The 25,455-nt window shown below is 44.8% G+C and overlaps 1 protein-coding gene across 2 annotated transcripts in view; it reads left to right on the top strand.

Annotated features, from left to right (window-relative positions):
• The window catches only part of PCNX3 (pecanex 3), a 2,517,385-nt gene that overhangs the window by 344,760 nt on the left and 2,147,170 nt on the right, over positions 1-25,455 (top strand). The window lies entirely within an intron of this gene.

Below are 25,455 nucleotides of genomic sequence, written 5' to 3'. Positions count from 1 at the left end.
CTTCAGAGGTGATCAAAAATGTGATGAAAGGGGAATGCCAATACAGGGAATCTCTTAAGATTTTTTAGCCTTCCTTTTCATGTTTTCCAAGTAACTAAATCCTTATCCAGTTTTGGTAAGAAACAAAATAGACAGTCCCAACAAAATAGAGGTAAACAGACATTTTAAGAAGAAATGGCAAGGGAGTTTCAGGAAGAATTCTTGAAATTTCCCAATCCAAGAAGAGTCCAAATAGTCAAAATGACTAAGAGACTTTGATTCTTTCCTACCCTGGCAGCCCCTTTATTCTTCCAGAAAGTCTGAATCTCCTGTCTTTTTCCCAATGGATAGTTTCAAACAAATGAGTTCTGAAGATCGTTCATTAAGGTTACAGATGTCAGTGGGAGAAAATTCCTCCTTTCTAGGAGATAATTCCTTCTCCTCCAGATCAGACTCTGTTTCCACCTGTCCTTCGTCACATGTTGCCCCAGTGAGTGATGGAACTGCCAGGTGGGAAAGGGGTTTTATTCAAGTATGTTTTTAGTTTCAAAGAAAGAAAATGCTAGGAGACTAGTTCTGGATCTTTGCTAGACCTGCTTGTGGTCGGGCCCATATTAAAAATGATCACTTCATTCTTTTTCCTTGTTCATTCCTTATAACAGTAGGTTTAAGAAATGCTTATTGTCGCATTCCTTTTTATTCCGAATTCAGGTGTTTAAGGTTTTTTGTGCCTAGATCTCATTATCAATTCTCTGCTGGGTCTACATTACGCTGTCGAAAAACCTTAACATCGAGCACCACTCCGTCAACATGTATTCAGTGAAATTCACTTTTTCGATTCACTGAATACTTAAAGGGCCTAGACATGGTTGGCCAACTACACAATTTTGCCCTTTTCTCCACTGTAATGCGATCTTGGAGTTGTTATATTTAGTTATGAGGGGTGTGGGGAGCCCACATGGGTCAGTTTGGTTGAGCTAGATTTAGGTCCGTTGGGTTGTGGGACAAGTATTTGTTTGCCCTTTAAGGCTAGCCTAGTACACACCTATTAACCTATGAACCTATAAGTATTCATCAAATCGCGGAAGTGAATTTTGCTGAATACGTGTCGATGGAGTGGTGTTCGATGTTAAGTTTTTTTGACTGCATATTATAGACCCTTCTATGCCTTACCCTTTAGACTATTCACTGCACCAAGAGCATTCATAAATTGTCTAGGTCCAGTTGTAACTCATTGCAGGCAGCAGGGTATTAACATTTTTCAATATTTAGACAACTTGCTTATCTTTGCAGAGTCTTTTTCAAAGTGTCAGAAATCTCCCTGTCTTGGTTGAGAGATGTCTTACACAAATTGGGATTCCAAGAGAAGATTCAAAAGTGTTTCTTGACTCCTCACAGAATTTTATTTCTGGGATGTGTACTAGACACCACAGTTCAGAGATTTTTTTCCACAGGGAAAAAAATAGATCTATGTCTAGGTCAGTTTACTAAAGTTTTCCACTCAAACTTTGGTCACTGCGAAGAAATACCTCAGAATTTTTGGTCTTATGGCTTCAGTGATTCTCATGATACCCCTGGCAAGATGCTACATAAGAAAGATACAGTGATATATGTATTTTATTTAGTCCCAGCACCCAACACCCCTTATCTTTTTGGATCACAATGCTGGGGTTTGTCAGAAGGAAAATCACTTGGTGGAGACGACAGCTATCCTTAAAACCAGGTCTACCCTTCACCCTCCCTGTTACAAAGCAGTCACCTCAGATGCCTTGGACTCTGTATGGAGAGTAGTTTCATAAGGAATAAATTTGCAAGGTATGTGGGACACCAAGGAAAGATGCAGGCACATAAATATAAAAGAGGTGCTTGCCTTGATCAAGGCACTCAACTCTCTGAATCTGCTTTTGTTCCCAGGACCTTTTCAGGTTGTTACAGACAATACCACAGTCATGTGGTACATCAGCAAGCAAAGTGAACTAGATCATACCTCCTCTGCAGGCTAGCCATGTTAGCTTGAGATATCACACAGTAAAATCTCACTCTGCAGACATCTTAAATTTTGTCAGAGCAAAGTTGTGTGGCAGTCGAACTGAGTAGGATAATAATGGCAACCCTCACAAATGGAAAACTAGATCGGGGTCTTCCAAAAATTTGAGCCTTCTGTGTTGAGTTTCTCAAGTAGATCTGTTAGTCTCTTCTCTGAACAATCTGTTGGCAATATTCTGCTCTAGGACTCCATGCAAGAAGGCCTGGAAAACAGATGCCTTTTCTTTTTCTATGGCAAAGACGTCCCTGTAAGCTTTTCCATGCATTCCACTAATATCTAGGAAATTTATGAAGTTGCAAAAGGGATCCCCCAGGAAGTACTGATACTTTGATCTTTCTGCCAAGGAGAAGCCCATGAGAGCCCAGTGTCTAGAGTCTTTGCATCCTTTCTAGCCGGTGGACATAAGGACTGACATCTGGATGTCCCAAGTATAAGAAGGGAGTCCGTCGGTGCCATCTTCAAGTCTTTGTATAGCTGTGCAGTCCATTGCACTTCATGTCTTCAAAATGCTTGCAGTCTGTCATTCGGTTTGTTTTTCCAGAAAGTGTCATCCTTACAGTTTGATAGACGAAAATCCCCAGTAGATATTTATTTGTTTAATATTTAAAAAGGTCAACAATTGATTGAAGTGTGGTAAGCAAATCCTGCATAAGGGTTTCTCGCTTATTTTTTCTGTTCTGTTTGGGACCTCAGCATGACAACTCAAATTTTTCTGACCGTGCTAAATTCTGAACAAAAATTCTCAAACTTAGGGCTGAGGTATTAGCTGCCCATATGGATTTCTCAGTTGCTGTCCCCCTGGTGGTTTCCCAGCCTTCAACTACTGCTGGGCCTTCACAAGCATCAGCTTCTGCTATGGTTACTGCAAAGAAATGGAACGACAAAAACAAAACAAACAAAAAAAAAAAACAGACATTGATTTTTTTAATAAAACTCTGGCTCTAGTTTCTAAGTTGACTGTTGACGCAGGTGGTGTGTCTTTGCAGTCCTCTGGTCTAATGACGTCAAGACCCAAACCCTGTGGTGCGAAACCTTGGAAGCTGCCATGGTTTCTGGCCTACCTTTCACTGTTACATGACACAAATGCTGGTCAGGTCCGAGGTTGCTCTGCTGGCCTAAGCTTCTGATGCTTAGGTCGTGGGTCCTGAGGGAAGCATTCATCGAAGTTGCAGTCCGATAACAGCAGCCTAAAGTCGTCCCTTCTAGAAGGACACCTAAACCAAAGTGAACCGCTTCTTTTTTCCTCACCTCTGCCCTCAGACACTTCAGCTCAGGCTGAAGCCCAAGACAAACTAAAAATAGCACAGGAATTCATGGCCTTCATAAAATCCAGGGAGAACCCTTTTGCATTTCTGCTCCTGAAGCTGCCTCCGCATGTAAAAGAAGCAGAAAGTTGGCCTTTCAGGAAGACTCAAGATTCCTGAAACTCAGATGATGAGGAGCAGTTATCCTATTCTGGGCACCTTCCATCTCAAACTTATCCAGATTCATACACCAATGATACCCTGTCTTCTGCCCCCCCCCCCCCCCCCGAGGACCTCTTTTTTGGGAATACCCTTTCAAGTGAGGAAAGTAAACATTTCGCAGAAGCTCAGATCCATTACAGGGAACTGCTGAGTTTGCCTTCTCCCAGGCCAGTTGCTCTCCCTCTTGTGCACTTGGTACTGAATGATGTCTTTGAAGACATCACTTATATCCTGATTCTTTGCCACCTGCTCCTTGGAAGCTGCAGAGGTTTTACATGATACTTGACTGTCACAACCACATAGGATCATAGGAAATTACTAGGCTAATGGCCCTAGGGCCCCTTACAAGCCTAGCCAAGTTCTTACCTTTATTTCCACAATCAGCACCTATTGTCCCAGTCCAAGAGGGACACAGGCGGAACCCCTGGTATGAATTTACGGTTACCCATCCAGTTGTCCAGGTTGCATTCTAAGAGGACCAATGAGATGCTCTATTTGACATGAAGTGGAAATCTGTTCCAAAGGTTTGGTAACCTCTAGGAGACTAATCTGTCCCTCCAACAGGTTTTATTAATGTCACATAACAAGTTAAGGTCTTTAGAGTGAGTAACGTGTACCATTTGACTTTCGGATTTGAAGCATTTCCAATAACACAGCGTCAGAGATTGCCTTATATGCAAGGCAGACATTACCTCTGAGTAGTCTGTATGAAACAGAATAAAGTGACAGTGATTTCAGATGATTCCCATAGGACAAATGGTGAACACATTGAATTTTCCTTGTGAGGAACCTTTGTGGTTTCTCCAGTTGCTGCAGGTGCTTAGAAAGGTACATACCAAAAGGGGCATTGTACTCAATTATTGGCCTGATGAGGGAAGAGTTCAGGGAGGTAATAACTTCATTTTTTCTGGAGGCAGTGCCCTTACTTATGAGATGAGCAATATAGAATGCCTTTCTTACCACTGTGGAGACATGGTGATCAAAGGTAAGGTTGCTGTCAACCTGTGTGCCCAGGTCTCTCACCACTGAGTGTGTACTTGAGGTGTTGCTATTGATGTGGTAGGTAGTTAGCAGGAACAGTGCTTTTACTGAAAGGAATGATAATACATTTTTTGTATCGAGTTTAAAGCCATGACTTTGACACCAGTCATTTGTTTAAGACCCTCCTGTAGGATGTCAACATCATTTGGAGATTCTATGACTGCACCCAGTTTGCAGTCATCAGCAAACTTTGTCAACCACTGAGCTTTAAATTTTGCTTGTACTTCAGAGAAATAGATTCCAAACAGTGGAGGTCCCAGGACTGATCCTTGTGGAGCACCACTGGTTACAGGTCTGCTGTTGCAAGTGGATTCCCCTATTTTGACTGAGTTCTTTCCGTGAGCCAGTTAGTGACCCATATAATGATATAAGGGTTGTCGCCTAGTTGGATGAGTTTGTCAATGATGCCTGAGTGGGGGATAATGTTAAATGCCTTGGCTAAGTCCAGGTAGGCTGTATGCACCGATTTCCCCCCGTCCAGGGCCTTGGTGACTGTCTCAAAGAAGTCCACCAGGTTTAACAGGCATGATCTCCCTTTGACAAATCCAAACGAAGTAGGGTCAAGTGTTTGGAGATTACCTATATCATTCTTGATGAGATTCGTGATGATTCACTCCATGGCCTTGCAGATAAGGCTAGTCAGGTTAATAGGTCTGTAGCTCCCGGGGTCAGTGGAAGCATAGGTTCATAGGTTGGTACTAGGCTATCAGCCCTAGGGCCTATACAAGCCTAGCCATAACAATTCCCTGGCTATTTCTTCCCACACTATTTACTTCCCTGGACCCCTGTCTAGCAGGGCAACTGACATGATCCCCGGGGTGAATTTTCTTTCTCCCATCCAATCGTCAAGGTTCCTTTTGAAGAGGACCAAAGAGGCACTCTGCTTGACATGTATGGGCAATCTATTCCAGAGTCTGGGGAGTCTCTGGGTCAGGAACCTATCCCTCCAGCATGTTTTGTTTATTGTGATGACAAAGTTTAGATCCCTGGAGCGTGTGGCTCTGAGGGATTGGGATTTCTTTAAGTGTAGCATGTCCAACAGCTCTGGGTTTGACATGGCCTTGTATGTTAAGCAAATATCGCCTCTGAGTAGACTATATGGGACAGAGTATAGCTGGAGTTTTTTAAGGCAGTCAGCATAGGGCATCTGCTTTAGGCCTGTGATTCTTTTAGTGAAGTATTTCTGTGGCCTTTCCAGTTGTTGCAGATGTCTTGAGAGGTACATACCAAACGGGGCATTGTATTCTATAATGGGTCTAATGAGGGATGAGTACAGTGGGACAATGACCTCCCTTTTTCTGGATGAAAAGCCCTTAGTGATGAGGTGTGCCACATAGAAGGATTTCCTGACTGTTGTGGCGATGTGGTTATCGAAGGTGAGACCACTGTCCACCTGTGTCCCTAAGTCTCTTATCATACTTTCAGTGTTTAGTGTACTGCCACCTGTATGGCAATTCACGGATACATGTTTTTTCCCAAAGGGGATAACTATACATTTCTTGGCATTGAGCTTGAGCCCATGGCCCTGGCACCAAGCATCTGTTTCTTTAAGACCCTTTTGTAGAGTATCCACATCATTTGGGGATTCAATAATGGCTCCCAGTTTGCAGTCATCTGCAAACTTTGTTATCCAGAGACCCTTAGTGTTGGCCTGTACTTGAGAGAAGTAGATGCCAAACAAGAACGGTCCCAGGACTGAACCCTGATGTACTCCACTTGTCACTTGTCTGGAGCTGGATTTGGAGTCGGCTACTTTTACAGTGTGGGTTCTATTAGTAAGCCAGTTAGCAACCCATTGGGTGACGTAGGGATTAATGCCCAGCTTAGTAAGTTTATCTGTGATTCCAGAGTGGGGGATGGTGTCAAAGGCCTTGGCAAGGTCTAGATAGGCTGTGTGGACCACCTTACCCTTGTCCATGGCTCTGGAGACTGATTCGAAGAAGTCAATCAAGTTCAGGAGACTAGATCGGCCCTTCACTAACCCAAACTGGGTGGGGTCCAGTGTTTGAAGGTTGCCAATGTCTTTGTTTATAAGTTCCATGATAATACACTCCATGGCCTTGCAGATAAGGTTTGTCAGACTGATGGGATGGTAGTTTCCGGGATCCAAGGTGGATCCCCCCTTGTGGAGTGGGATAACTGTAGCTGTGTGCCACTCAGTGGGTACAAAACCTGAGGTGAGGCTATGATTAAACATGACACTTAGGTGAGGTGCCAGTTCATATTGTAGTTCATGTAGTACACAGCCCGGGATGTCATCTGGTCCCATGGATGCTGTATTCTTAGCTTTGAAGAGTGTGTTTTTTTACCTGTGTGGCCGTTATTACTGGAATTTGGCAATCTTCCGGTATTGAGATGGGCCATTTAGGGGGTGAGAGGGGGGGTGAAGTTGGCACTGAATCGATCTGCCAGGATATTGGCAATATCCTTGGGATCAGTATATTTAATGCCATTCTGTTTTAGCTCAGAGCAGATCTGAGCATTGCCATTTAGATTCTTGACATAGTTATAGAATGCCTTGTTGTCTTTGGAATCTTTGGCAATTTTATTTTCGTAACTAGCTTTGGAGGATTTTATGAGGGATCTCAGTTTCTTACTGAGGCGGGTAAGGAAGTTTTTTGCATCCTGGGATTTTCCTCTTTTCTGCAACAGTTTCTTCCTTTTGTAAAGTTTGTTTATGGCAGGGGACCACCAGATTGGCTTCTGCAAGGGAGTAACTGTTGCCGTTTTCCATTCAGCTGGTATGAAGATGGTGCTTAGACTATGATTGAAAAGAGTACCCAGTGATGTTGCTAATTCATGTTGGAGCCCATGTATAGTGCAACCTGGGATGTTATGTCTCACAGAGGCTATGTTTTTGGCCTTAGAAGGCATTTACAACCTGCTGTTTAGAGATACAAGGTAGGGGACAGGTGGTAGGGATGTTATGGGGTATGTGTGGCAGGGACAGGGGAGTGAAGTTTTCACAGAACCTGTCTGCCAACAGATTAGCTATGTCCATAGGCTCAGCAAATGTGGTATAATTAACTACCAGTTCTGCACAAATCTGGGCCTTTCCTTTTAGGTTACAGATTTCACTATAGAATGCCTTGTGGTTGCCCTTTGTTGAGGAAGCTAATTTGAACTCAGTTTGCTTTGGAGGACTTCACAAGAAGTCTTATTTGCTTGTTTAAGATGAGGAGGGAATGTTTCCAGTTTAGGAGGGCTCACTCCCTCTTACTTTTAGAAAGAAGTTTCTTCCTGTTGTTGTAAAGCCTGTTAATGGCAGTTGTCCACCTGGGAGGTTTGTTCTTCCTTGAGGAGCTCATTTTGTTCCTATCGGGTACAGCCGAGTCAGTGCAGTTATACATGTGTTTGTATAAAGCTTTGGTGTAGAGCTCTGCATAGTTGCCAGTTCCATCTGAGGGAGGAGGTGCAGTGAAGCCATTTTTTTACCATCCCATAAGAGGTTATAATCTGCTTTAGAGAAGTTTTTTAGCTTAATTGCTGCTCGGGTGGGGTCAGATGTGATTGTTACTTTGAGAGCAATTTGTGGTAAGATCTCACCAGGGAGGGCCTAACAGTGGGGGTGCTAGAGTGGTCCCCCATATTGATGAGCACCAGATCCAGGATGTTGGCACCCCTTGTGGGGGTGTCAACCAGCTGGTCCAGGAATTGGAGTTAAAGAAGTCGAGGAACCTTTGGGCAAATGAGTTTGAGCACAAATAATTTACCTAGTCAATGGATGGGTAGTTAGTCTCCCAAAACCATGGTGTTTGGATGTATCTTGATACATTCAAGTAGATCCAAATAGGCAGAGTGGGTTTCCTCATTCATAGAGGGGGTCCTGTAGCTGGCAGTAACTTGAATAGGTGTTCTGCCAACCATTAATTGCACCTGAAGTGTCTCCAGGGAGTTGTACTGTTTAACCAATCTGGAGGTGTATTTATCTTTAATGAATACTGATACACCGCCTCCTTTAGTTTTCCCACCTTCAGTTTGAGGTTTGAACCTGTGAAAGGAGGTGCAACCCAGTATGGCTGGGGTGCTCTCCACAGCCTTGAACCAGGTCTCTGTGACTCCACAAATGTCTGTATCTTACAAGGTGAGGACAGCTTCCAGCAAGTGGAGTTTTGTGTTGAGACTCCTAGCATTTAGCAGCATAACCTTGAGGTTGTTTTTAGTGGAGTTTTTACACTGGGAATTTTGTTCTTGAGACACTGCTTAAAAAAGGCACTATAGGTGTGGCAAGAGTCTCGGGCAGTAGCCGAAATCCCAGAAGTGACAGATGAAGACCACCCCTGGCAAAGAATCAAGGTGTGTTGATCATGTCACCCCAGGTTTCAGATAGTGGATCCCCTTAGAATGACACCAGAAGCTAAGCCAATCCAAGAGCTCAGTCATGTCTCTTTTCATATAGTCCAGAGAGGTACATCTCAACAGTACCTGTTGTTGAGAGACTTGAGAGGGACATCAGTGTGTCTCATGATGGAATCACCTATGACTAATATGTTTGATTTTGTGTTTTGCCTTAAGGGCTCGACCGGTGAGACACTGGTGTGTGAGCTACTGTGTGTAATGTGTTCTGCAGAGGAAGTATTGTGTGTAGCGTGCTTGTGTTTGGGAGATCTCTGGTGGTTAGTTATGTTTCTGGTGAGGACCTCCGCATATGTAGGTATGCGTGATGTGGATTTGGATGGAGTAGGAGGTGAGGTGTACATGTTGGCAACCTGCTTGTTGCCATATGTACTGACTGATGTGTGTGTGAGAGCATGGCTTCAAGGATTTTGGGTTATTCCTGCCTGGGTAGCCCTTAGTCAGCCCAAATAGCAGAGGCCACGAGAAATCTCTGGAGGGCCACAAGCAAAGTGCTAAGGGAAAATTTAACAAAGAAAATGTTACTGTCTGTAACTAGCAATGGCAACCACCACTACGTGGCAATGCATGATGGAGCACTACACGCAAACTAGCGCAAATGCAAGGCTTAAAACTAGAAAATATCCTTTTTATTTCAAACTAGCCAATAAGAACGCTCTCTTTGAGCTCTAGTCCAATCACCCTCGATTAGATGGGACCCAAACAGCACTGTCCTCGCACAAGGGTGCAGATGGGCCTTCACCAACAAAGGTGGCTTTAAGTTGATGCTCAGATGTTACAAAACAGACCCATAAATAGGGAACTTGAAACTGGGCAGTGCTACAGCTGAACCAGTACAGTGTACAGTAAAATGTGACCAAATAAATAGTTGCAGTTCAGTTCAGACAGACAGTGGAATGCAAGTACAAATTAGAAGTGCAGGATTGGAGAAAAACAGGTATTTATAGTTAGTTGGAAGTAACAGATGCCTCAGATATTTAATTATCTTAATGATGAGATGGTTTTAGTGTTCAAGTGATACCAGTCTAATTTCAGTGAGTCTGAATCATCTACAAAAATTCCCAAGTCTGACCCATCAGTAGTCTTTACGGAGTCCACAAAAGATGTACCTAATGATAAGGAAAGTAGACTATAGGCAGATTTTGGAAAAAAGCTTATACCTCTGCCACCCTTGTAATGAGAACATTGAATTACCATTTTATTATGCTTAAGAACCTCGAATCTCTACAAGACAAAATTCCATCTAAGGTGGACTCTGTGGATCGAACCATATCAAAGAAAATTTAGGAGATGACAAGAGAAGCTTTTAAAGTCTCCAGACACTCCCTGAAGTGTGGCTGTGACACCTTGGATGCATCATGCAGAGAAACTGCCACAGATTCGGGACCAGCCCATGTCCGGTTAGGTCAAGGTTGAACTACTAGATGCTCCACTAGACAGAAAATTCCATTTTGGAGCTCTAGCTGAACAGGTTTTCGAGAAGCTCTGTAAGAAAGGAAAGCAAATAGATACAATTCTTTCACAGTTTTTATCTGTAACATCAAGGTGCAGTAGGAATTACCCCTCAAAACCTTGCCCCCCCAGAAAAAAACGGGGGGGGGCTCTCATAGGAAGAGATATATGGTGGGATAATCCAGGAGATGGCAGTCAGAGCAATCGCACAAAACATGGACCTCCAAAGATACCAACAAAACAGAGACCAGTTGTGATTATTTCCATCTCCAGCCTCCAATACACCTATCCACCCTTCCCTCCAAACCTCTAGCTATAAAATACTCCTCCTTCCTAAATCAGTGGAAAACCATCACCATGGACCACTGGGTCCTTGACATCATAGAACGAGGGTATTACATATAGTTCAGAGAAATCCCACCCTTTTTAGACATCACAAAACCACCAAAACAGCAGGAGAGCCTCTTAGCATGTATCCTCTGGGACCTACTTCAGCAAGGATCCATTCAGTCTGTTCAAGATTAAAAGGGAAATGGGTTCTACTCCGTGATCTTTCTAGTTCTTAGAAAGGAGGGCACCTTGAGACCCATCTTGGATTTTTCAGAACTGAAACTTTAAAAAAACTACTTCCCATGAGTTTTCAAGATGCCCTTACTGTCACTGTAGACCTAAAGGACACTTACCTCCATGTCCCTGTAGCAGATAAGTCACAGAAAATATGTAAGATTTGTAGCACCAGGTTCTTGCTTAATTTCTGTGCTTTACCATTTGGCTGCCCAGTGATGCCAGAGTTTTCACAAAATGTTTAGCTCCTCTGAAAGCATATTGCAGAACTTGGAATCCATATTTACCCCTACTTAAACAACTGTCTCATTCAGAGAAAATCCACAGCAGAGACCCTTGACACCTGTCTAATCACAGTAGACTAATTTTCAGAAGGTAGGTCTTCTGTAAAACTTAAAATTTCACAAACTCTTCCTCAAAAGTCCATGTTTCTTGTAGCTCTAATAGATTCAGCCCATCAGAAAACCTTCTTCCACAGGGTAAGGTATCTTTCCTGACAAAGTACCTGACCAGCCTATTACCAAAACAGTACATCTCCACAAGGACGTTTCTGAGGATTTTGGATTACATGGTATCCTGTATTTCCATGATTCCATTTGCAGAGTTACACATGAGAAAACTTCAGTGGTTGCTAGAAAATGCTTGGGAACAGCATTCTCAACCACTGGATACCCTATTGCCTCAACTTCCATGTCTGAGGAAGTTGATGCTATGGTGGAAAAATACCATACTGCAGAACCTAGTGGCGAATTTGTCTTAACCACAAGAAAACAAGGCCATCACCACAGAAAGTTCAAACATAGCTTGGGTGCACTTGGGTTCCATGAAAGTGCAGGGTATCTGGACACCACAGCAGAGAAAACTGCATATAAACCAGAAGGAGGTACCAGCAGTTTACCTGGCCATAAAGCACTTTCAGCAGAATTTAAGGTGAGGGACCTTGCGTATTTGGACAGACAACACTACATTGATGAGGTACATAAACAAGCATGGCGATACTCTGTCCTATCCTTTGTACAGTCTCACGAGGAAGATTTGTATACTGATTCAAGAGCGAGGGCTACGTCTCCTACTATCTTATATTCCAGGTTAGAATAATACCCTGGCACATTCTTTAAGCAGGGATCTTCTAGACCCCAACAAATAGATGCTGAAGAGAGATTTTCCTGGACCTAACTCTGCAATGGATGGGATGGTCCTCTTAATAGACTTGTTCGCCTCTCACCAGAACTCCACAAACAGGGACTTGGAAAATAGATGTTTTCCCTTTTTGATGGACAAACCTTTTCCTGTGTGCATTCCTGCTCTTGCCTCTGATTCCCAGGGTGCTGATAAGTCAGAGTGGACAGACCTAGTATGATCCTAGTGGCCCCCTTCTACCTGAGAACACTGGATGTTCTTTGTGTTTCACTGTTGCAGTCATCACATTTGGGTTATCCCTGCCATGGTAGCCCTCATCCAGCCCCAATACCAGAGGCTTAGTATTTCTGTGTCTGTTGTTGTCGCTTCAGGACTGACATCAGGTCATCAGTATTATAAAGTAAGGTAGCCGATGCCATTACATCACTCTTAATTGCCGAGGAGCCCGAAGCAGAAGCAGTTCGCCTGAGTGCCTGTCGGCTGCTACCCGAGTTTTGTCTTCGGAATTGAAGCTGAAGTCTTCTAAAGCTAAGTACCCATGCTGGGGATCCTTTTTTCTTGCTCTAACCAATGTCAGAAAAAGTTAACAATTGTCTCGCCTGTGGAAAGCAAATACCGCACCGAGACTTTCATTCTTACTGTGTCACTTGCTTAGGCCCAGATCATGCCCTCCCTCGCTGTCGCTTTTGTGTTTTAATGCCAGAACTATACGTCGTCGGGCCCTTACTGTAGCTAGATGTTTTCGCTTACAGTCCTCTAATTCCAGTATGGCTTCGGTAAGCCATCCGACAGCAGATCTTCTGAAAAAACGTAAAGATAAAGACATAGACCGCACAGGTCCAAACCTACCGATGACACTTCTTAAGCTAGTCGCCAGTTCTCCAGTCATCAGTGAGTTGCTTTCACAGCCCCTGATCTCCGTTTCTGTAGATTTGCAGGCCGCTACTGAGACTCTTTCGGAGTCTGGTATGCAGCAAAACCCTTCTTTGACTAAGGATCCTGCGGTTGTCTCTACCTTGGATGGGTCCGGAGCCGCTGAGCAGGCACCAGCTTCCGAGGAAGTACTTCACACTACTGATTCTCAACACAAACCGAAGACTTCTTTCACGTTTACCATTCTTTCTAAAATTACTGAGTTTCTAAGGCCCAGGGAACGAACCAAACTCAAGAAACCGAAGACCCAATCTCAGGCACCGGCTTCCTTGCCTCTGTCTCAGATGCTTAAAATGGCAGAAGATCTTATCATGCTGATCAGGGGAAGCCAAGCTACCCCTTCCAAAAGAAAGAGATCTGTCTCCAGTAGTTTTGTCTGAACAGGAATCTGATGACTCTGATGCATCTGAATATGAAGACATACAACCCCTCTCTGCTTATGAGGATTCTGATGCAGAGGAACCCATTCCTTTAGCCTCGCGACTCGAGGACTTTTCCTTTGGGGAAACCCTTCATACCTTAAGGGAGCATTTCCAGTGGGAATGTCAGGGCTACCCTCAGTCTAAAAAGAGACTGAGAATTCTTAGATCCTCCACAGCACAGACCCCCCTGGCCATTCCCCCAGTCCTGGGTGTTGTGGACGATGTTTTCCTGGAATCCAGTTTGACTCCTGACACCCTCCCTCCTGCTCCCAGAAAACCTGACAGGAATTAGAGTCCCTGACTCTCTCAGCTTTCTTTTCAAACGTCCTACTGGTGACCCTGAGGTAATTTCTCAAGGGCCTAAAGGAATTGAAGCAACCTCTGCTAAGAATCCCACCCCCTCAGATAGGTATTCCCGAGCACTAGACAGATGGGGTAAAAAAGTATGCACCTCTGCTAGTCTTGCTATCAGCGCACTAAATTGTCAGTTCCATATGCTAAAATTTCAGCAACATACTATGGAACTCTTCAAACAAAAAGTGTCTTCCTTTCCTGCTTGTGCAGAATCTAAAGAGTTACAAGAGTTAATGCATTCTGCAAGTCAAGTAACTAAGCACACCTTACACTGTGATTTTGATGCCCTAGAAGCTTCTTGCAGGGCAGTAGTCACCGGTTCTGTCCTTAGAAGGCATACTTGGCTTAAGGAGCAGCCCTTGCCAGACCATGTCATATCTAAATTATTGGATGCACCATTGCACAAAGACAACTTATTTGGCACCAAGGCAGAGGAGGTCTTAAAAAAGATGGAAGAAAAGGCTAAATCTATGCAGACAGTTAAGGATTTCCTACAGGTCCAGCTACTCAGGTTCCGCAGGCATTGCCCCCTCCCAGCACTGGTCTTTTACTGTCCCCACCAGGTCAGTTCAGCCCAGACCCCGGGGAAGCAGACCTCCCAGACAGCAGCCACAGGGAATGCAGATATCGAAGCAGTGGATTTCCTCCACTTCAAAACCAGGGAGTTCAAAGCCACCCCCTCATGGTAAGAACTCTCAATGACTCTTCTCCCCCACTCCCTCCCTCTGCCCACCTACACTTGCCCCTAGGAGGAAAACTCTCCTTTCACGCAAGCACCTGGGCCTCCATTATCAATGACTGCTGGGTCCTCAATGTAGTGTCCCAGGGATACAAATTTTCTTTCCACACTCTTCTAACCCCAAAAGGGTTCCCAGGTCTTCCTCCAAACCAGTGGGCAAAGACGAAAAAGCAATTCCTTTCCCTGCTGTCTATTAGGGCAATAGAGCACGTTCCTGCAGAACAGATAGGCCAAGGATTCTCCTCCAGACTTTTTCTGGTACCCAGAAAAGAGGGCACCTGGCGCCCCATCCTCGATCTATCCATTGTAAACACCTTGCTGGTGATACCAAAATTCAAAATGCTCGCCCTCCAGCAACTGCCACCCATGCTCTCCAAGGATGCTTGACTAGCCACCCTAGACCTAAAAGAGGCTTACCCTCCACATTCCTCTCAGGGAATCATACAGGAAATGTCTGTGTTTCAGGGCAGGATCTCTGCACTTAAAGTTCTCTGCGCTTCCCTTTGGCTTATCTACTGCTCCCAGAGTTTTCACAAAATATCTGGCTCCCGCCATTGCCTTTTGCAGACAAAGGAATATCCAAATTTACCCATACTTAGATGATTGCCTAATTCAGGCAGACAGTCAGGAAAAACTGTTCAAGCACCTGGATTTTGTACTGACCTCCCTGGGGTACACTGTCACCGAAAAGAAATCCAAACTAGTACCCATCCAAAGGATTATATTCTTGGGAGCAAGCCTGGACACAGCATCCCAGATGGCATTCTTTACACCAGAAAAGCAAACTTACCCGACAGCCTACTTCTCTCAACTAGCCGCCAGTCCCCAGTTATCTGCAAGGAAAATCCTGCAAGCTCTGGGGTTCATGGCTTCTTGCATTCTACTCATTCCATATGCCACACTGCATATGAGGAAATTTCAGTGGCACCTAAAAAGCCTTTGGTGTCAGCACTCTCAAGACCTGGAAAGTCTTACACCAGTGATACTTTGCCTTAGGAAAGATTTTTTTGCTGTGCAGCAGCATGCTCCCACAGCAAGGGACTACCATTCTCACCACCTCTAGCCGCCCAGACCCTTACCACAGAAGCATCAGACTATGCCTGGGGTAGACATCTGGATGGCAGGTACATACAGGGCCAATGGAGCCCACAGCAAATCCATCTGCACATCAACCAAAAAGAGATGTTAACTGTCCAGCACGCATTGACAGCTTTCAGGCCCCTTCTCTCCCCAGAGGCTCTCCTGATCAAAACAGACAACATCACTATGATATGGTATATCAACAAGCAGGGAGGGACTCATTCTTACCCTCTATGCTGGCTGGCCATGACCCTTTGGCACACGGTCTCTGCCATGCAACTCCACCTATTAGCACAATTCCTGGCAGGCTCTCTAAACTCTCTGGCAGACCACTTGAGCAGAAATCTTCTGGACCCACAAGAGTGGCAGCTAGACCAAAGAACCTTCACCCTAATAACTCAGAAATGGGGCACCCCGAAGGTTGATCTCTTTACTTCCCACATCAACCATCAGCTCAGCAAGTTCTGCACCAGGGAGCATCACTGCATGGCTTGGAAAGTGGATGCCGTATCCTTCCCCTGGGTCACTTTCTTTGTCTATGCATTTCCCCAACTACCTCTCATCACCAGAGTAATGCTCAAAATAAGGAAGGAAAAACCAAGGACAATTCTGATTGCTCCAGACTGGCCTCACCAGCACTGGTACCCACTGCTGCGCAGCCTGCCCCCACTGCCACCATGGCATCTCCCTCAGACCCCACCCCTCCTGACCCAGAGGGAAGGAGTATTCATGCATCCCCAATTGCAGACCCTCGGTTTGGCAGCCTGGCTTATTCCCTGACCACGGATCTATCTGCCAACCTTGGTAAACAGGTTCTAGATGTTTTATGTGAGGCTAGACGCCCTAGCACTAGAAAGTCTTATGCTGACAAATGGAAAAGGTTCTGCACCTGGATTCAGGCTAAGGGAGCCGATACGGCACAGCCCTCCCTACCTCTCATCCTGGATTACCTAGCTGACCTGCTGCACATTAGTCTCTCCTTTTCCTCTGTTAAAATTCATGCCTCTGCTATCCCTGCTCATTTCCACACTGAGCACCCCCTTTTCTCACACCCTCTGATCAAACAATTCCCAAGAGGTGCTAGCAACTTGAGACCACCTAGAAGTGCACCTACCCCATCTTGGGACCTTAATGTTATGTTGGAGAAGCTCACCCTACCTTCCTTTGAACTAGCATCTTCAGCAGAGTTAAAATTTCTCTCCTGGAAGACAGCTTTTCTTCTGGCCATCACTTCAGCCAGAAGAGTCTCTGAGCTACAAGCACTCATGGCTGTAGAGCCCTTCATCATCTTCCATGCTGAATGGGTGTCCCTCAGGACTAACCCATCCTTCATGCTCAAAGTGGTGTCCATTGTGGCTCTCAACCAATCCATTCATTTGCCCACCTTTTTCCCTACCCCACAAAACAAGGAGGAAAGGATCCTGCACTCTCTAGATGTGCACAGACAGCTCAGATTCTATCTAGACAGGATTAAATCATTCAGAAAGTCTGACCAATTACTGGTCAGCTTTGCTGTAGGGGCTGAGGGCAAAGCCATCTCCAAACAAACCATTTCCAAATGGCTAGCACACTGCATGCATTTCTGTTGCAAGCAACATGGAAAACCTCCCCCTAAGGAGGTCAGGACTCGCTCTACCAGAGCAGCCTCCACCTCTGCAGCTTTCCTCAGAGGAGTCCTCACCAGGGTCATCCTGGAGGCTGCCAGCTGGACATCTGTTCACACTTTCACCAAGTATTACCACCTGCCTGTCTTTTTCAAATCCAGGGCAGGCTTTGCCATTGCAGTCTTGCAGGACATCCTAGCCAGCCCCTAGTCTCCTTCCACCCTTTTCCTCAGCTTTGGGAATCAACCCAAATGTGATGACTGCAACAGTGAAACACTAAGAACATAGTACAGTTGTGTACACTTACCATAAATGTAGCTGTTTGCGTGTATTCACTGTTGCAGTCCTGGTTTCTCTCCCTCCATCCCCCTCTTCTTTCTCTCTCTCCTTACAAGGAACTGTTTGGTATTTACTTTCTACTGGTGGGGTTCTTCCATCATATCCTGGCTCCCACTTGGGGGCTCATGACAGGGCAAGAAAAACTGATGTAATGGCGTCGGCTGCCTTACTTTATACTACTGACGATCTGACGTCAGCCCTGAAGCGACAGCAACCAACACAGAAATACTAAGCCTCTGGTATTCGGGCCGGCCGAGGGCTACCCTGGCAGGGATAACCCAAATGTGATTACTGTAACAGTGAATACACGTGAACATCTACATTTATGGTAAGTGTACACAACTGTACTTTCTCCCCTCTCTTGACCCCCTCACTGAGGAGATTCCATACCCTACCACAGGAAGTAGATGATCTTAGTCAAGCCAAGGTGTCTGTATTCCATCTTCACTTGCCGTACTCAGATTAAGAGCTTGGAGGACTGGGTTTTGACAGCAAGAAATGTCACCTACCCCAAGGATACACTTTCAGTTCTAAAGGAGGCAAGGAAACCCAATACCAGAAAGTCATACCTGGCAAAATAGAAGAGATCTTCCATCTGATTTCCAACAAGAACACCAACTCTTCTCAGGCAGACATCAACCCAGTCTTGGAGTACGTTACAGGCCTGTTTAGACATGGACTTTCCTACTCCAGTATTAAGGTACATGTATTTCCCATCTCAGCTTGCCTTCACCATTTCTCCACCTGTCTTCTCACACCCCCACATGAAACTTTTCCTAAAAGGGATAATTCACATTAGACCATCTGGAAAGGGACCCTGTTTGTATGAGGGATCTAAATTATGTTCTATAGAAACTGTCCTTGCCTCCCTTTGAACCAGCTGCCTCTGCCTCTCTAAAGATAATCACTGGGAAGACCACCTTCCTTATAGCTGTCACCTCAGCAAGGAGGGTCTCCGAATAACCAGCCCCCCTGTGTAAAGAGCATTTCACTATCTTTCACAGGGATACGGTAACCGTTGGGCATAAAATATTGGATGTTCTTCGTCTTCCATTGCTGCAGTCCTGACTATTGGGTATAGTCCGCGTCCAGTCGGCCCGAATACCAGAGTATAAGGCTGACGTCGGTCAGGGCGCATTAGACTGACGTCAGTACGTCAGGGTACTAATGCGCATGACCGACGTCATATCCTCAGTCTTTTTTGCCGCATGGTCCGATGCAGAAGCAGTTTTGCGAGTGCAGGTTGGCGTTCTGAAATATTTCCGAAACCGGAGTTTCAGACCGAAACAGAGTTGGCTAAGTACCCGTTGGGAACATTTTAGTTTTTTCTTGCCTCAGTATTTTACCAGATGTCAGAAAAAGTGAATAACTGTATTTCTTGTGGGAAACAGATACCTCATAGGGATTATCATACCTTGTGTATACCTTGTTTAGGGCCTGAGCACGGCGTTGTTGGTTGCCGCTCTTGTGCTAGGTTTAACAAACGCACTATTAAGAGGAGGTTAGATTGTGCCAGGTTAGTGTTTGGGAAGCGTTGCAATTATAAAATGCCGTCGGATGCTCCGCCGCTTCTCCAAGAAGCGCAAGAGTAAAACAGTGAAGCCTAGGGTTGAGGAACCGCAGTCCCGGACGTCGGTTCGGTAGAAGGCTGAGTGGAGGCGGAGGTTTTGCCAGGAGTTTCCATGGAGTCCCAGGCAGAAACTATACTCTTACAGGATGTGCCTTCTCAGGAGGTAGGCCAGGCTGAGGGGCTTCTCAGGTGACTGTTCTTCCCTCTCTTCCCAAGGTAGTTAGGGCCTCTCCTTCTGTTGCCAAAACTTCTTTGAGAGGTAGGCCTACTTCAGCTTCAGTGGGGCTTCTCCTAGCATTTCGGGTTCTGTACCTAAGAAACATATGCTTAAAATGGCAGAAGATTTGATTACTATGATTAGGGGTTCTATGCCCCGCCTGATAAGAGGCCTAGGGTGGAACCGGAGTTTGATAGTTTTGAACAGTGTTCAGAGGCTTCAGAATCTTCTGTGGAAGATTTGCAGGAGTATCCTACTTATTCTGATTCTGATGTGGATGATTCCACTCCTACAGCGTCTCCACCTGAGGATTTCTCATTTTCAGAGACTTTGCATTCCATGAGGGAGCACTTTAAATGGGAAGGCCAGGATTACTCTGACTCCAGGAAAAGGCTTAGGGAGTTCTTGTTTTACCCCAGCATAGGCCTTTAGCTATTCCTCCTGTGTTGAATGTGGTGGAAGATGTTTTGCAGAGGCTTCCCTGAACCCTGACTCTTTGCCTCCTGCTCCTGTTAAGCCTGATAGGTATTATAGGGTGCCCGAAGCTCATAAATATTTGTTTAAGAGTCCTAGGGCAGACCCAGAAACTATTTCTCAAGGGCCTAAAGGTGTAAAGGCTTCTGTGGTTAAAAATCCTGTTCCCACTGATAAAGAGGCAAGGGCTTTGGATAGGTGGGGAAAGAAAGTGTATACTTCTTCCACTCTAGCCATGAGAGCTTTGAATTGTCAGTTTCACATGCTAAAATATCAGAATTATCTCCTTTCACAATTGAAATCTAAGGTGGATGCTTTATTGAGTGTAAAGAGTTGCTGGATTTGGTTCATGTGTCTGAACAAGTGGGTAAGCATTCTTTGCAATGTGGTTTTGATGCTGTACAGGCCTCCTCGAGGGTGGCTGCTACCAGTTCTGTTCTTCGCAGGCATGCCTGGTTGAAGGATCAGAATTTAGCTGAGCATGTTAAGACAAGGATTTTGGATGCTCCTTTACAGTCTGATGTGTTGTTTGGTTCGCCTGTGGAAGCAGTTTTAAAGAAAATGGAGGACAAAGCTAAGTCTATGCAAACTGTTAAAGATTTTTGCAGGTGCAGCCACCAGTTTAGTAGAAATTGGCCTGCTAAGGGGTGGACATATCCTGCTTATGATTCTCAGTCTAGGGGTAGGTCTAGGCGTGGTAGGGGCAGGGCTCAAGGTTCTTTTAGGCCTAGAACAGGAGTTCACCTGCTCAGACTTCTGGTGAGGGCAGGGGTCAGTCCTTTTCGTAAACAGACCCAATGACCTGTTTTTCAGCTGCCAGCAGATTCACGTTTGGCAGCTCCTTTGGGAGGAAGACTGTCTCTTTTCAAAGAAAATTGGGATTTAATTACTCAAGACAGATGGGTGTTGGATATCATTCACCACGGTTACAGATTTTACTTCCATACAATGCCCCCTTTCAAAGGCATGCCAGACGTTCCTCCTCTACAAAGAAAAGAGGCTCACAAGCAAGTTTTACAGTTACTTCACATAGGGGCTATTCAGCCAGTCCCTGTATCAGAAAGGGGCCTAGGATTTTATTCTCGCCTGTTCCTTGTACCAAAGAAGGGGAACACGTGGAGACCAATTTTGGATTTATCTCTCCTCAACACGTTTTTGGACATTCCCAAGTTCAAGATGTTGACGTTACAACAACTTTTACCTCTGCTGGGCAAAGATCACTGGATGGTAACTTTAGATCTCAAGGAAGCTTACCTTCATGTGCCTATAAGGCTAAGTTGCAGGAGGTATCTGCGTTTCGAGCTGGAAATTCTCATTATCAGTTCTCTGCATTGCCCTTTGGCTTATCTACTGCTTCAGAGTATTCACAAAGGTTCTGGCTCCAGTGATAGCTTACTTCAGGCTTCAAGGAATTCAAATCTATCCTTATTTGGACGACTGCCTGATTCTGGCTCAAGAAAAGGAAGACCTTCTACAGCATCTGGAATATGTTATAGCAGTGCTAAGATGCCTAGGGTATTCTGTGAACGAAATAAAGTCCAGTCTAGTACCCTCTCAAGACATGTGCTTTCTGGGTGTAAGACTGAATACAGCAGCCCAGATGGCCTTTTTAACCCCGGACAAACAAAAGAGTCTGTCACTTTACTTCCATCAACTATCTCATCAGTCCGTGCTGACTGCAAGGACAGTCCTTCAAGCATTAGGGTTCATGGCATCTTGTATTCTGGTGCTTCCCAATGCCAAACTGCATATGAGGAAGCTACAATGGTATCTCAAAATGTATGGACACAGCACTGCCAGGATTTGGACACTGTCATTCAAATAATACCTTGCCTTCAAAAGAATTCTTGTGGTGGGCTCAGGAATGTCACCTAAACAAGGGACTCTCTGTGACCCGGCCAGAGGCAAGTCAGATTCTAACGACAGATGCCTCGGACATTGCTTGGGGAGCTCATCTAAATGGAAAGTGGATACAAGACAAGTGGCCTGCCAGACTACAGCATCTACATATCAACATGAAGGAGATGTTAGCAGTCCAGTTTGCATTAATGGCTTTCAAGGAGTTACTTCTTCCAGGGCAGGTGTTGATTCTAACAGACAACACAACTGTCATGTGGTACATCAACAAGCAAGGGGGAACACATTCTTATCCTCTATGCAGGCAAGCAATGATTTTATGGGAGATTGCGCTAAGCTTGCAACTAACTCTTCGGGCAAGGTTTCTGCCAGGAGCACAGAACTCCTTAGCAGATGTGTTAAGCAGACAAATCATGGATCCCCACGAGTGGAAACTGGATCTTCATGTATTTCAGAAACTGACAGTGTCATGGGGAACTCCAGACATAGATCTGTTCGCTTCTCCACTAAACCACCAGCTGCCAAAGTATTGCACAAAGGGGTTTCATCACACAGCTTGGAAAGTGGATGCTCTGTCTTTCAGTTGGAAAAACCTTCATGTGTATGCCTTTCCACCTCTACCGCTTCTTCCAAAGGTACTATTAAAGGTCAGACAAGACAGGCCAAGGATGATTTTGATAGCTCCAGATTGGCCTCGGCAACACTGGTACCCACTACTACGGAGTCTGGTAAAGAAGCCTCCATGGCCTTTACCTCTGATTCCTCATCTGTTATCTCAGCAGGACGGTCATCTGCTCAATGTCAAGCTTCACTCTCTTCATCTAACAGCCTGGCATATTCTGTGTTGAAACACAGCAGGTCTCAACTTCCTCAACAAGTTTTAAATGTGATTATGGAAGCTAGAAGGCCTAGTACAAGGAGAGTGTACAGAAAAATGGAAGAGATTTTTACTTTGGAGTACAGCAAAGAATTTGGAGATTTCAGAGCCTAATTTGAGTGTGGCTCTTCAATATCTTACTGAATTATTGGACAAAGGTTTGTCCTTCTCTTCCATAAAGATTCATGCTGCAGCAATTTCAGCTCACTATGATTGTGACCCACCTTTGTTTTCGCATCCTTTGTTCAAGCAGTTTCTTAGAGGGGCAAAGAATATAAGACCCCGAGCTCCTACTCCTGCTTGGGATCTCAATTTTGTGTTGGAAAAACTTACTCTACAACCTTTTGAGCCTGCAGCTACTGCTGAATTGAAATATTTGTCATGGAAGACTGCTTTTCTGTTGGCTATTACTTCTGCAAGAAGGGTGTCTGAGTTGCAGGCCCTTATGGCAGTAGAGCCTTTTGATTTTTCATAAGGATAGGGTATCATTACGTACTAATCCTTCTTTTATGCCTAAGGTGGTTTCTAGTGTGGCTTTAAACCAAACTATTCATTTGCCTACGTTTTGCAGAACCTCAAAATAAAGGGAAAAGATTTTGCACACTTTAGATGTACACAGGCAATTGCGTTATTATTTAAGCAGGACTAAGGATTTTAGGCAGTCTCAGCAGTTGTTTGTTTCTTTTGCTTTGAGTTCTCAGGGCAAGCCTGTGTCAAAACAAACTATTTCTAGGTGGATTGGCTTTTGCATTGCATTTTGTTATTCCCATCATGGCAAGGAGATTCCAGCTGGGATTAGGCCTCATTCCACTAGGGCTACTGCCACTTCAACAGCATTTCTAAGGGGTGGCAACTAAGGATATTCTGGAAGCAGCTACTTGGAGTTCAGTGCATACTTTCTCTAGGCATTATCACCTTCCTATCTACTCTAAGTCCAGGGCTGGTTTTGCCACAGCTGTTTTACAAGGCATGTTGTCAGCTCCTACTACTTTATAATTTGCCAGCCTCCCTTACCTCTGCTTTGGGATTCAATAGTCAGGACTGCAGCAATGGAAGACGAAGAACATAGTACAGTTTTGTACCTACCATAAATGTAGATGTTCGAGGATTTCATTGCTGCAGTCCAATTTACCCTCCCTCCTTCCCCTCTGTATTTAGGGGTGGTTGTGTAGGTGAGTTTACATGTTTATATTGTTGTATATATTGTACATGTTTTTTGGTGCAGGTTGTTTTTGGGACTTGTCTTTTTAGGGTCTTCTGACATCTGGGGCAAGAAAAGACTGAGGATATGACGTCGGTCATGCGCATTAGTACCCTGACGTACTGCCGTCAGTCTAATGCGCCCTGACCGACGTCAGCCTTATACTCTGGTATTCGGGCCGACTGGACGCGGACTATACCCAATAGTCAGGACTGCAGCAATGGAATCCTCGAACATCTACATTTATGGTAGGTACAAAACTGTACTTTTCTTCTAAGTTGGTGTCTGATCTTACCCTAAACCAGGCTATCCATCTGGCAGCCTTTTTTCCAAATCCATATAACAGGGCAGAATAAGTCCTTCTTCATTCTCTGGATGTACTCTGGTAAATCAGGTACTCTTAAGACCGGACAAAACCCCCTAATAGAGCAGAGCAATTACTGGTGGCTTTTTCAGAGAGTAAAGAGAGCAGACCTGTCTCCGAACAAACAGTTTCCAATTGGATAGCTAACTGCATTAATTTCTGTTATGCCTACCATGGAAAAACACTTCTTAGTAATCTTAAAGGCTACTCCACCAGGCACTGGGGCAACTACCTATGCTTTCCTCAAAGGAGTTCTTAATCAGGCCATCTTGTAGGCAGCCACATGAAACTCACTGCACCCCTTTACAAAATACTGTAAACTAGGCAGTACCTCTAGGGCTAGAGTAGGTTTTGCAACTGTCATCCTGCAAAGCCTTATGACCTACCACACAACTGTTAGCTTTGAGAGTCCTCCCAAGAATCAGTACTGCAACATTTCTTATGAAGAACTTATTACAGTTCTATTCTACTTGGCATAATTGTAGATATCTAAGTAGATCAGTGTTGCAGTACATACTCCCACTGTCCAACCCCCTCTACCTGCTACCCACTTTCTCTCCTTTGCTGGGTGAAATGGGTAGAGGAGTTCACTGCAATTAGTTCTCTTATCTCCATCATCCCCTCTCTGTCTCCTATGATCTTCCTCTTTCTCATTCATATTCAGACAACTGGTGAGATTGTGCTGTCCTTGGGTATCAGACTGTACACTGCTTAGAAAGACCAGAATATGACACTGATGGAGGTGCCCTTATACCCTGATGTCCAGACATCTGTTGGCTGTGAATGATGCAAAGACTCTTGAAATTGGGCTGGGTGAAGGCTTCTGCATGGCAGAAAGACCCAAAAGTCAGTACTGCAATGTCGATAGAGTAGAATATCTACAATTATATTAAGTGGGCTACAGCTGTACTTTCTCCTTTTTAGAAATGGAAAGGGGCAATTACCACAAGCTTCCTCACAGGCTGGATGTACTCACACAAGAACAGGGGTGTTTAATACACCCTGACACCACTGAAGTTTGACTGATTGGATGATGGGTTCTTAATTCCCTTTTGGCAGCTGTGTATTGAGGATGTGCAGCAGGTACTAATGGAAGCCAGTGTAAAGCCTGTTATCAGAAAATCATATTTTAGCAAATGGAAAATGTTTGCTAGTTGGTGCCAACAACATAATCACCACTCATTCAGAGCTAGTTCTGTGGTTTTACAATATTTGTGTAAGTGACTGTCATGTGGCCTTTCTTTCTCCTCTGTCAAGGTTCATTTGTTGGCCATTCAGCATGTCTGCCATGGAGCCTCCTCTTTCAATCCTTTCACATGTCAACATGTTTTTGAGAGGGATTTTGCACCAGAGGCCTCCAAGGAAACCGGTGGCCCCTC

This window comes from Protopterus annectens, chromosome 2.part0 (genome assembly GCF_019279795.1).
Source record: "Protopterus annectens isolate FY-2018-M chromosome 2.part0, PAN1.0, whole genome shotgun sequence".
Classification (NCBI taxonomy): Eukaryota; Metazoa; Chordata; order Ceratodontiformes; family Protopteridae; genus Protopterus; species Protopterus annectens.
Note: the sequence above shows the minus strand (reverse complement) of the source record. Positions and strands in the feature narration are given on the sequence as shown.